The sequence below is a fragment of the Protopterus annectens genome, chromosome 2.part2 (genome assembly GCF_019279795.1).
Source record: "Protopterus annectens isolate FY-2018-M chromosome 2.part2, PAN1.0, whole genome shotgun sequence".
Lineage (NCBI taxonomy): Eukaryota > Metazoa > Chordata > Ceratodontiformes > Protopteridae > Protopterus > Protopterus annectens.
The window spans coordinates 763601303-763615389 of record NC_056730.1 but is presented as its reverse complement, the minus strand read 5'-3'; positions in this window follow the sequence as shown (position 1 = coordinate 763615389).

The following is a 14087-nucleotide window of genomic DNA, read 5'->3' as shown; positions in this document are numbered from 1 at the left end:
TAATTCTCTTAGAACATGTTTTGGTACATGACATAGTTTTTATGTATCTGAGAAAAGAGAATTATACTGGCATTTATGTTTGAATGCTGGGAACTGGCCAGGCTTGAATGAACATATTTATTAGCCCAATTTTAAAACTGAAGGCATTGGAAAGATTTAAGAAAACGAACAAAAAATAACATATCTCTCCATTATGTATTTTAACATTTTAAATTAATCACATGTTCAGCATTTATTATTTTGCTGTGTATTTATTTCTCTTAACATTTTCTACTATATCTATTTTTTAGTATTTAATTACACATTTATTGTTTTAACATATTTAACATATTTAAATTTATTGCACATTGTCATTTTATGAAGCAGTGCTTATATATATAGTGTGTTTTTTAGGGTGGTGTGTTACATGAACTTTTTCAGTTTGCATATTTTGTCTGCTTTTTAAATTCAGTGACTTTAAATATTGTGTTTTTAGTGACATAATTGATTAGTTCATAACTGGGTGGAACTTCCTGTTTGAACTGTATAAAAAGGAAGTAACTATGTGGGGTAAATTGATGAAGTCTAGATCTTTCTGGATGGAAGTGCTGAGCCTTGGATTTTTATGTTCTGAAGTTAATAAAGTGGATTCTGCATTCTACAACTGTGTGGCAATTTGCAGCCTGAATTACTTTGAGTGGGTTCAATCCAGCTACTTCTTCTGTCTTTTGTGTTTATCTGCTTCAGTTTGTACTTTGTGACATTACTGATTCCAGTGTATAGTTTATACATCATAGGAAGGCAAGTTATTGGTCTATAATTTTTCAGATAGCTTGCCAGTTCACTCTTAAGGAAGAACATTGTTTTTCCTGTTGTTAACCAGGTTGGCATCTGTTTGGGGTGAGCATATAGAACACAGTAATCAGGACTATTCATAGAAATGCATGCAATATAACAGAAGTATATAGGATACATTACTGTGCAGCTAAATTAATAACATATAAAGACTTACAACAAAAACAGAGAGCAGTAAGGGAAAGGAAGGGGGGAATTAAATGCCATCATGGAAATATCAAATAGAGAAAGGTATAAAGCAATTAAAATAAGATGTGTCACTGTTAGAAGAGTACAGAAGAGAGAACAAATCAACAAAAGTACTCAGAAAGTTAGATGTGATAAAGGCAATGCACAGTATTAGAGCAGATCAAGCTCTATCGTACACTATTGCAAATAATAAACTAAAGACATCAGCACATGCAAAAAAAATCAGAAGATATACAGATGAATATAAAGGAAACTTACAAAATAAGCAATGTATTGATGACCCAAAAAAGTTTTATTGAGACTTAGGAAACAAGGCAAAAGGAATTGAAACACCACCAAAAAAGAAGAAATAGATACATTCTGGAGAAATATCTATGAAGATCCTGTGGAACATAAATAAATCTCATGTAAAGATGTTAATACCTTTAGCCAGAAGTTAGGTACTGCATCTGGGCCTGGGGTTTTCCAATTAGGATCTTTTCTTTACTTTGTTTCAATTTCTCAGACTGTTACTTCATCTGATTTCATATCCCGTACATTTGAACTTCTTATTCTTTCTTTTATTTCTTCTATCCATTTAGCATCTTTGTTATGTTCCACATGGTCTTCATAGATATTTCTCCAGAATGTATCTATTTCATCTTTTTTGTTGGTGTTTCAATTCCTTTTGCCTTGTTTCTATAAAATGTTTTGGGTCATCAATACATTGCTTATTTTGTAAGTTTCCTTTATATTCATCTGCATATCTTCTGAGCTATTTTTGCCTGTGCTGATGTCTTTAGTTTATTATTTGCAATAGTGTACGATAGAGCCTGATCTGCTCTGATACTGTGCATTGCCTTTATCACATCTAACTTTCTGAGTACTTTTGTTGATTTGTTCTCTCTTCTGTACTCTTCTAACAGTGACACTTCTTGTTTTAATTGCTTTATACCTTTCTCTATTTGATATTTCCATGATGGCATTTGATTCCCCCCTTCCTTTCCCTTACTGCTCTGTGTTTTTGTTGTAAGTCTTTATATGTTATTAATTTAGCTGCACAGTAATGTATCCTATATACTTCTGTTATATTGCATGCATTTCTATGAATAGTCCTGATTACTGTGTTCATTTATTTTATCAAACTTTTAACACTTTGAGTTTTATTGACTTTCTGTAGTCTATTTATTTCATTGATCTTAATATGTCTGTCCAGCTCTATTAAATCAAGCAACTCTTCCCTTAGATCATTTTCTTCTAAACTGAGGGCACATTCTTTCTTCTCCATTTCCTGTGGGCATTCTAAAGAAAGTTCCAGAGCATCTTCCTGTGCCATATTCTCTTCAGTTTCATCCTGTGTCATCCATTGCCCTTTTATATGGGAAATCACTGACATATCACTTGATAACATTGACTAAGTCAGAGGGGCTACATTTTCCTGTTCCTTGCCTTGCTGTATTATAAGTTTATTCTTCCTTAAGATTTGTTTTTCTGCAGCACTCCAGAATACCCACTATGTCTATGTCTTTTTTGCCAATTTCCCACATTGCATACAATAAGTGATATTTGCTTATAGCATAATACAAAGCATTTTGCATAACTAAATAATAATGCAAATTAATACAGCATGCTCAGAAATTAATGTAGACTAATGTACTCTGAGCTACACCACATAATGCCATTTCCCTGCCTTATTTAAAGCTACATCAGTAAAGCCTAGAATGTACTTAAAATATATATTTTCTACTTATAAACTGCAACAAGGACTGCCTTTACTTTAGCAATAGCTATAATTTCCCTTGGCAGTGCCTTGCTGTAAGGAGAAGGCTTTGTGTCATCCCCTTTACTCTGATATGAAACTCACAGGTTAAGGTTACAAAAATGCAATGCTATTTTTTTATTAAGAGTGTAGCACCACCTTAAACACCACTGTAACAGCTCTGGAAAATGCTTCTGACATCACAAACACTTCTTATTTGAATGATTTTCCTTGCTTTTTGTATTCTGTTAGATCATTGTGCTATAGTGGTGTAACATGTCCTCACAATGTCACGTATTAGCAATAATTCAGTGATTGTGCAGTGTGAAATCTAAAACCCAGATAAAAACTGAAATTAAAGTGTGAGTTTTTTAATGTGTTTGCATGAAATTGTCCTGTATTGTCCCACTATGCATCTATTTTAATGACCCACTCTCTTTGTCTATCAGCTCACTATGTGTTGTCTTAAGGCACAACTTTTTTCCAAACTGCAAATCAAAAACTTTTTTATAGCAGCAGCAATATAATTCAGAAGAATGCATATTTATGGGTTTATGAGCAAGAAAAGAGCAAAATATCCTGAATAAATTGTCTATCCAATTTAAATTTCTTACAGAGAATTTCATAATACGAAAGCTACATATGTCCATGAATTAGAAAATCTCATAATTAGAATAATACATGTTGTGGGATAACTTCTTAGTTAATGTTGTATCAGTTGTGTTTTGTTTTTACTAGTTAATTATATCAAGACATTCCCAAGGGCCTTATCACTTCTCCAACCATCGGAACAAATTTCAGTCTGTGTCTTTTTCCCAGGCTTAAAATCCTACAGCTTGTCACTTAAAACCCACAGAACATCAAAATACTGGGAATTCTATATGTGCCACTCTTCACAAATGTGAAATCAATATACCGTCTCACACAGAAGAAGACCATCATTGTAAAGTAGTTATTGATGTGCTAAAGCCATTTACAGCTGCTAAAGAAAGATGGATTGCGGCAGTATTCATTTAACAAACAGCAGGTACACTAACTAAGGGCCAGCTGTCTACATCTGTGCACTTGTTATGAACGGTCGTGCAGTTGTATTTTGAAAGCACTACATCATTTTTATTTGTTGGTATTTACACTTTATCACTTTGAGGCATAGTTGTGTAATAAGAACAAAACATGGCAGCAAATATATTGCATGTGCAGGCATGATGTTTTACGGTATTGGATAATAATTTATTTTATAACAGCTTCTAAATTAACAAAATGAATTCAAAGAAAAAGGTCAATATGCATGTATATTTTTGAGAATATCTGCGGGCTCTTCCTTTGTAAGTTTGCTGTCTGAATGGTTTCTAGATCCCTGCTGGAAATTAAAGTTAGGATACTTAATTCTTTAAATCAGCAGAAGGGTATAAAATAAAGATAATTTATCATAAAGCTAAGCAAAGGCTGTTCATACATTAAAACGTCTGCATGACAGGGTAAGATACTCAAGACATGACATGGGAAAAGAACCACCATACAGATAAGGTACAAGCTAACAATTATGGTGTCAATATGGTTAAAACTATTGGCAAACATACTTTGCATGTTTTGCAACATGTAATTATGTATGGAAAACAGCAAAAAAATGATATGAAATGAGCATCTACAATTTTTCTAATGCTTAATCTAAATATTTTCAATAGCATTTTTTTTCCTTCAACACATGAAATTCTGCAGTTCATACTACAACCTATTTCACAGAAGTTCTGTTAAAGGAGATACTGTGCAAATGTACATTTCCTTTTGTCAGCATCCCAAAGACAATTATTTTTGTCTTAGCCATGAAAGTGGAAAAACATAATGGGCTAGATTCCGTAAAGTTTGAGGATTTCAGTGCATTACTCTGATATCAGCTATAAACATGCAGGTAACATTGCAATATGTAAATGTATCACAATAAACTCAGAATAGCTCATCAAAAGCAGGAGTATCAGAGCAGCAATGATGCACTAAACAAACCCACAAGTAAATCCGCAAATAATGAGAAACGGTTGTCAAAGCTCTAAATAGTTATACATACATGTATGTGTAATAGAATCTGTCTAGTAATGTTAAGGACAAAAAATGTATCCGGCTCTTTGATGATACAAAAATGCTAACTATCCCACTGTAAGCTGCAGAGCATTCATAATACATATTTTCAGAAATTTGCCCAGAAACATTACAGACAACTACAGATATTTCTGATTTACTAACAAAATATATCTGCTTCAAATCTCCATGCCATTTGTTATATGTATTGTCAGCAATCTGTGCAGTAAGCATGTTAGATAGCTATGGATATCATGTGTAATTCATGCAATAAAAAATATGCCTACTTGCACTTACAGATTCTGACAGAATTCATAAAATTTCTAATAAAAAAATTAAAGGTGAAGGACAATCACAGCCACATTTCCACAGCTAACATTTGCTAGCAATGGGTTTGGGACTTATGTGGGGTATACACCCAAGTGAAATGGAAGATAGAAAAGAAGATGCAGGGTACAGATGAAGAAGAGGGACACACAAACGGGATGTTAGAATAGGACAATCTGAAAGAAAGTCAGAGGGGCATGGACAATTATTTTTTTTTTATTTAAGAATCGAGGGAAATGTAGAGAGAGAGAAAGAGGAGAAGAATGCCATCACAGCAGGTATACCCATAGAACAAATATCACAACACATGACAGACAGAGGTTGGAAAAAATCAGTATGAACAGGTAAGTTACACAGATGGCACAGTGCAAAACACAGGCAAAGGAAAGTTGTCAAACAGGGAAGTGATGCATACCAGAGACGGTGCACTCTAAAAAAAAAAATTCTACCTATGCCCTATTATATTACAACATGTTGCAAACTGTGTGGCAGTCATACTTGGATGTGTATGTCCAATGGTAGACGTGTGTTGGTGGGTAATAAATAAGGGTTACAGTACAAAATGGATAAATAAACATATATGCAAGTAGTCTGTCAGTAGTGCAGTTTTAAGCCAAACAACATCACAGATGAGCAAATGCAGGTCTAACAATGCTTGATAACTCTACAAGAGTACAGAACCAAACCCACTGACCATGCATGTGAAAGACAACCATGCACAGACTCACAGAAGTACTGCAGCAAAGCAACACATTTTTTTTTCTGTAATCAAGTAGGTGTACACAACCCAAACAAATGTGTAATGGAATGAGTATATGTTACACACATATGCCATATCAAAGGCAACACACAAGTGTAGATGTATATGTTTGACTGTCAGTGGCCTAAATGGAACGTACATGAAATCAAGGTCAACACACACCAATGACATGTAAGAATATCTCCAAAAATATAACACTACAGCTTAACAAATATATCAGGTTGTGCACATGCATGTCAACAAAACACATTGGTTAACACACAGGTATGATGAGAACAAGGATGCAGTTCAAGCAGTAGCCAGGAACTTGTGTGCAGATGTCCTGCATTGTAAAATGGCCATACATTTGGCACATGTTTATTGTGTCAACAAACTAATACATGGCAATAGTCAATAACTGCAACAAGGCTAAGATAAATGCAAAATATAATATGGAAATATGAAGGTAGAGGGGAGGTGGACAACCTGGGCCCACATCAGGGAAAAGCAGGATAAGGTAAATTGACACTCTGGAAATACATATGTACAGCACACAGTGTGCTGTAGAAGCCAAACTAAGATACATTTAACCAAATGGAAAACGTATGTCACATAGAATTATTTCTGATGTCCACAGAACTGGTCATATGTAAAACACACGCATACACAGTAATATGCAATCATGTAACATCAACACAGATATGTAAGTAAGCTAATAATTTCATGCACATACACATATGCTGTTGTGCAAATGTTGAATAAACAAATGCAGGGTCATATCACATACCCTGCTCATTACTGAGCAGAGGGCACTCCTGTGAGCATCATTAAAGCACATCAGCTCTAGGTACAATTGTGTGTCAGTATGGATACAACTGTGTGTGGACACATGTACAGTCAGTTAATGTCTAGAACTATTTGCGGAAGGGTATGGACATATGTGAATAAGTAATGGATGATGAAATTTAAGATATAGCAAACACGGCATACTGTATTGTTAACATATAAATTATCTGTACAACTGAGCAGAGATTAATGCTACATTGCTGTTCCATGCAATCAGAAAATGAGGACTGCATATAGTTATGATATACCTGTATATGGTCACACATGGCATCAGTATTGGCAACACATGGCACACAACACTACATCATGCAAGTAGGACATCATGACAGACAAATGTCATCCAAAGCACAGGGGGAATTACATGTCCTTCTGTTGCCCATACATGATATGGTAATAAACAATTCCAAACCTTACAACAGTGTAAGTACTGGATATTGGACAGAATATGTTGTCTGTCATCTGCTCTCAGTAAAACACATGTTTACAGGCTACATCTTGCATTACTAGCTTTAAGTTAACTGCCACAATGCATGGACTGCTGAATGGAGGAGGAAAGTGTAATGTGTTACTGTGTGTCATGCACACAATGAAATTTGTGTAACTGTCACACAATGATAAGACATGAGGATGACAGCTACATGGTATGCATGCACAAGAGTACATATGCAGTCTAATCAATTATATGGCAATCAGCTTGTAGGAAGCATAACACGTGGATCACACAGACAATATGTATGGACCAGAGGACCAGACTGATAGAACTGAGACTCACAAACAACCTCATGGGCTATATCCCTGAATGAATAGCACATAGTCTGTGCCATATCGTAGAAGAATGTCCCCAACATCTCCCTCATCTCTGTTCGCTATACATTGGACACAACCCCATGAATCTCCTCCTGATAATTGACTCTATTCCTGTCCTGGAATCTTCTTCAGGGTAAAGCAGGCATGATGGGTCAGGCAGGGTTAACTTTAGCGTCTTCTTCCTCACCATCATCATTGTCATCATCACTGTCAGCATCTGAAGACTCTGGCAGTGGCCTGGCATGTGTTTGCCATCATCATTTGGTAGGAGAATGTCCTCAGCTCCCATGCTCTCTTATGATGGATTGCAAAACATGACAGAAATAAAAAAGAAATAGATATTACACAGAAAATTCCCATGAAGTCCATGGCAGAACTTAATATTAAAATGATGAAATTTTACAGAGAAACTGACAAACAGGCCCATTATAAACAGATATACCTTATAAATACCTGCCCATTCAAAAACCAGAAGTCGTTATTTTTTTCGTGAAAACTTGTATAGGCTTAAAGAAACCCAACCTGGTCATTAGCATTGTAAAATATCTGAATGTTGAACTCTAGAGGTTGCATTGTCTACATATAATAATTCATATGAACAACCCACCTAGTGGCATTGTTAAAATGAGGAGAAAGTGAGATGACAATATTATGGAAAATAGGCAAGTCAAATGACAAACATCTGAGCCAGGCTGCATGAGAATTTGATGAACACACATCAATATAATGAAGACAGTGTTAACAAATGTTTATATGTTCAATCACCAGAGTCTGTGATATATGAGACTGTAATATATGTTGTAATAACAGTATCATACAGTACAACTGCATGCATTATCTGCTTAAAATTAGTACCAGTCAGTAGCCCGCAAAATGAAAACATCATAATGATGCTCACTGATTATGAACTGTTGCACAGAAATGTATATGTACAAGTGTCAGTAAACCTAAGCCATAAGTGTGGTTTAACAAAAACGCTCCAGGTGTTGTAGGCAGATGCAATACCAATGCTAACTGAAGGGCATGCCACCCAGTCTATTAACAGCAATGCAAACACTGATACAACAGACACCCATTCAGTCTGCGAATAGGCAGGCTGTGCATAACAGATCAGTCACTAGAGAACACAGCCACACATACAAGGCTAGCAAACCATACATCATAAGCAGCAGTCAGTGCACTAAGGATCGTATGCAAAACAACCACCTCAAACTAAGTGTTACAGATACACTGACCTGACTATTATTTAGGTTGTGCAGTACCTTTTAAATACTGTGAGCTGAAACAATGGCTTAATGCTACATGATGTTAAAATGTTTTGGATTTCAATCAATCACAATTCTAAGCACAGTTATAGTTTGATAATTTCACTTATCTTACTAATCCAGATGGGTATTCCTGCATTCTAAGCAATATATATATATATATATATATATATATATATATATATATATATATATATATATATATATATATGAAAAATACAGACCTGTAGAAAGAATCACATGCCTTTCATTAAAAATAAAAAAAAAATAAAAAAAAAACAGAAAAAGTAATCAACTTACCGTTCTCCCTTTGCTGCTCCTCAAGCCTGTGAATCTGCTCAATGTACAGAGCGTGGTTCCTGGTCCAAGTTTCATCACTTAAAAACAAAAAAGAGAAGCTATGAAAGATGTGTTTCTTAAATAACAGAGGTATTTGCTTAGAATAGTTTCTAGACAATTTATTCCAGATGAATGTTAGATAATAAATATACACATTTTTCAGTGTTACATGCAGGTTTTAACATCTTTGAACACAGCTGGAAAAACATCACATTCAAACGTGCAACTAAAATGTACATCCAAACTCTAACCTTGACAACTACCTGCCTAGCTAATCCATCTTGACTGAAAGTGCATGTTATGAATGCAGTGAAAAGACTTGTTTTTCTGCCATCAGCTGGATGGGAAATGGTCTACTAATGTGGATCCTGGCTTAGAATTGTGCTGGTCATGTAGGTAAAAAGTTTACAAAACTTTATTCATGTCAGCACTGTGTTCATAAACATTAACAGTAATGGAAAACATTCATTTCTCAGACAGTGTGACAGTGCTCTGTATCACAGAGCTTCTGTAAACAGAAACATACAAGTTGCTGTACATAAGGAACCAAGTAAGGTATGTGTGAGGATCATGATATTCATAGGCAAAGTACACATCACTAAGCAAATGCATACATCTTTCCTGTTCTGCATTTCAGCTGTAAGTCTGCTCATCCCACACCCGCAAAAGATGAAGCTGATTTTGTTCTTGAACTGAATGTAATAATTAATGATAAAGCAGAACTTGAAGCACTTTTAGAGATTATACAATATTAACAAAAGCATTGGTCAGACATATAACAGGGTGTAGCAAGCTTTATTAACCCTGCTGTTAAAAAGCTGAACTAAGGTTAACAGACTATTAAGGATTACAAATACGTTCATAGGAATTTAATAAATAACAAGTTATTCACAACTATGCACAAAATATACAATAATATCAGTATGTGTAATATGCTTCTCTAATAATCTGCTATGGGTGAATTAAACCAAGATCACAATTTTAGATATGCTTCCTCTGTGTGGATTAGAAACCACAGCACACCAAAATGTAGGCATGCTTACTGGTTTCATTACAGGCTGAGATAACAGTCATCACACATTCTTGTTAAACAACAGCTACTGCTTTAGTAACCGTGCTGTTAAAAAGCTGATGTTACCAGAGTGTTACAGATTACAGACATATTCAGAGGAATTCAACAACTAACTCAGTTATTCATAACCATGCACAACATAAATGTTAAAATCAATTAGTGGGATATGTTTCTCTAAAGAAATGCTATGGATGAATTAAACCAAGATAACAATTTCAGAAATGATTCCCCTGTGTGGATTGGAACCTGCAGCATGCCAAATTGTAGGCTTGCTGGACAGTTTTATTACAGGCCGAGGTAACAAGCAGCAGGGGCTTCCTCTTTAAAAACAGATAATGCAGGTGTTTATTTCAATTCTTGCAGAGAATGGATGAATACAGAAACTGCAAACACTTTTTGAAGATTTTATTGTAAAGAAATAACAGCAGTCAACACATAACTGATATCATATGTGCAAGCAGTCATATAGGCATTACTTTTGGCTTAAATAAACATGATTGCATTAAGAAGGTTTACTTTATTAAGAGGAATGAATTAAAGAAAATATGTATGAGTTTTTATTCCAATGTATAATGGTGCAGTAAGCAATATTGTGGTACTGTAATGGAAAACTATGAAGTGCACAGTCATCCAGTCCCTACGTGCTATGGGTGTCATTGATGCAGTAGGATGGTGGATGTGTGAAATTATGCTGTTTTATGTTGTAAAATATATGTGCATCTACAAAAGTCATAATTATGGATATTATAAACATAACTAAATACATGAACAGCATGGGAATGGAACCAACACTTATAAGGACAGCAGTTAACACATCCAATTAATTATCCAAATGAGCTAATTATCACAGCAGCTAGATAATGGTTCCAAAAAACAACTGAAATATAAGTGTGTGTGTGTGTGCGTGTGTGTGTGTGTGTGTGTGTGTGTGTGTGTGTGTGTGTGTGTATATCTACATACACACACACACACACACACACACTCACACATATATGGGTCACAGATACAAGTGAAATTTCCATAGACATGCTCAGATATACACAGGATATTTAAAACCGCTCATTTACAGGCTTAGCAATGAAAATACACAATAACCTCAATAGAGTGCTAAAAAACAGGAAGTGGCCAGTGAGTTATTTTTAAATGAATTCCTTTAATCCATACACACTAAGCAATTTCATCCTGCACCAGGGACTTCATCACAATACTCCATTAAAAACATCACATCCTTAAATAATATTCCTTCCTCATTGATTTAAAGATGCAAAACATAAATGTTAATTACCCCCAATAAAAAAATCCATATATGAATATAAAAATCCAGATATGAATAAAAACATTTTATTATGGTTAAAATTCTGTAACTCTTTTTTGAATCCAAAGAAAAAAACAACCTGAAGTTGTATACTACTTGTTTTATGTATGCTCTGTGTTTAAATTAATATAAAATCCAGTTAAATACGTTATATTCTGATTTAGCAGCCTCTAACTGGAAAAATACTTAATATTAAAATGCAGTTATATAATCTATTTAAATTGATTATATATAATAATTTAGCAGCTCTTAACTTATGAATAGGCTGCATAGAAATACTTTCATTTAAACCAGGTGGTATTCCAGCATTTATTATAAGCTGCCATAACAATTCTTTATAATCTAAAGAATTCTCCCATTCTAGACATCTGGGATTTTTACCTATAATTTCAGTTATTCCAAACTTGAATTTTCTATATTCCTTACATATTTCAACATGTTTCGATGGGCATTATTATGATTCTTCTTAAAAATGTTATCATTGTTCTCACATATTCTTTTTTTAATGTCCTTTCCATTCATTCAATATAGAAACTATCACATCTTTTACATTTGGCCAAATGTATTATTCCAGTGAATGCACATTTCCGACCCTTTAATGTTTCTTTAGAATTCAGATAATTCCTTAACACAATAGATTTTTCATCTGGAATGTAAGGGCACTGCCTATGAAATCCACACTTTGATGTAAGTTTTGTTTTCTCTCTTCCCCCTTTTTCCTTTCGATCTTTCCAATAATTTCTTTACTTTAAGTAACATCTTGTTAATAAAAAGGGGTTTATTTTCCAAAATTCTACGTATATCATAATTTCCCTTTCAATTTTTCCATTTCCTCTAATTATATTCTTAGTATCACCAGTGCAGTCCTTATTAGCCACTATACAAGCTCTTTCACATTTTCCATTGTTAGATGCTTTCTTTGAAACAACTTCTCCATCCCAGTGGGGCCAATCCCTAAAAGTGGTTTATATTAACTTTCCCATGAATCTTTTACCTCATTAATAATATCCCCCACCAAAGCCTCAGTGTATACCTTTTCAATGAACATTAATTTTAATTTATACATTTCTATATCCAAATCTTCATAAACAGAAGTAATTTTAGCCATCCTAATACTCTCACCTTTTATCAAAATTTTCTTAAAAGAATATGGGTGAAAACTGGCATAATGCAAATAGGAGCTGTTGAACATGAGTTTTCTATAAATATTTGATTTCAATCCCATATTTGTATGCCATATATTAAGATCCAAATAATTAACAGACTCCTTGTCATAATTAAAAATAAATTGAAAATAAAAATAATAGAATTATGCAAAAAATAATAAATTAATTGATCTTATCATCCAGTCCATTCCATAATATAAATATCATCTAAAATCTCAAATATAATTTAATTTACTTATAAAATTGGGAAGTAAAGCATCTTATTTTTCTCCCAGGCTAAAAGAACTGCATTGGCATATATGGGAACACAAGCATTACCCATTGCAACATGTTTCACTTGCTTAAAAATTTTGCCTTCAAAACAGATTAAATTGTTCTCTAATAACTAAAGCAGTAAAATATGACAAAAGTCTAATATTTTCTCCAGATTTAAAAAGATCACCTTCAGTCAATCAAAAGTATTAAGAAAGGAGGGCAACCCTACTTCCATCAGGATGGCATTGAATAAATCCACCACATCTATTGTTAGGAATCAGGAACCTGGTTCCCATATGTATGGGGTCAATCTTGCAAAAATGTCCCAAGAATCCTTTAATAAATGGGACTCTTGAATGAAAATAGGTTTTAGCAATTTGTCAATGTACACTCTAAAGGGGTGAGTCTTGGGACCACTAGCTGAAACAATAGGTCTAAAGGACAGTGTTCGGATATTTTTATGAACCCTTTTTCTGTACCAAATATGGCAGGAATAGTGGGTTTATCCACCTTCAAAAATGTAAATAAATCCACTGTTATCCTATTATCCAATCTAGGAAGAGGTCTATTTTTCTATAGGCTTTAATAACCTCATTCCATGATACTAAATTATATGACTCAGAATTGTATAAAATATTAAGCATACTACTTGCGTTTTCAATAGTCTCACAGATCACTATTCCCCCACCCTTATCGGGTTTCATAACCCTAATAGTTCTATCATTCACCGAAGATTTCAAAAGCTTGCACTCTTCCTTATTCAAATTATAATTCTTTCTTCTACTTATACTGCTAGATAGTTTATAAATATCATCTGAATATGCCTTTTCAAATGCAGCTAAACTGGATATGTCAGTGGATTAAACACATCTTATTGTCAGTATTACCTTTTTCCTCACTAAAATATATAGCTAAATTCAACTTTCTAATATATAATTTAAGTTCTAATAAAACATCTGGTACAGCCAATCACCTAGTAGGAATACATTTCAAATCCTTTTCAAACAGGGAAAAATAGGTGATAACCAAATGACTGTAATTAAAAATATTGAACCCATTCCTAGTTAATGGTATCCCATCATAGTCTATATCTATTGCCTTATTTAGCAATGTATTCCTCCT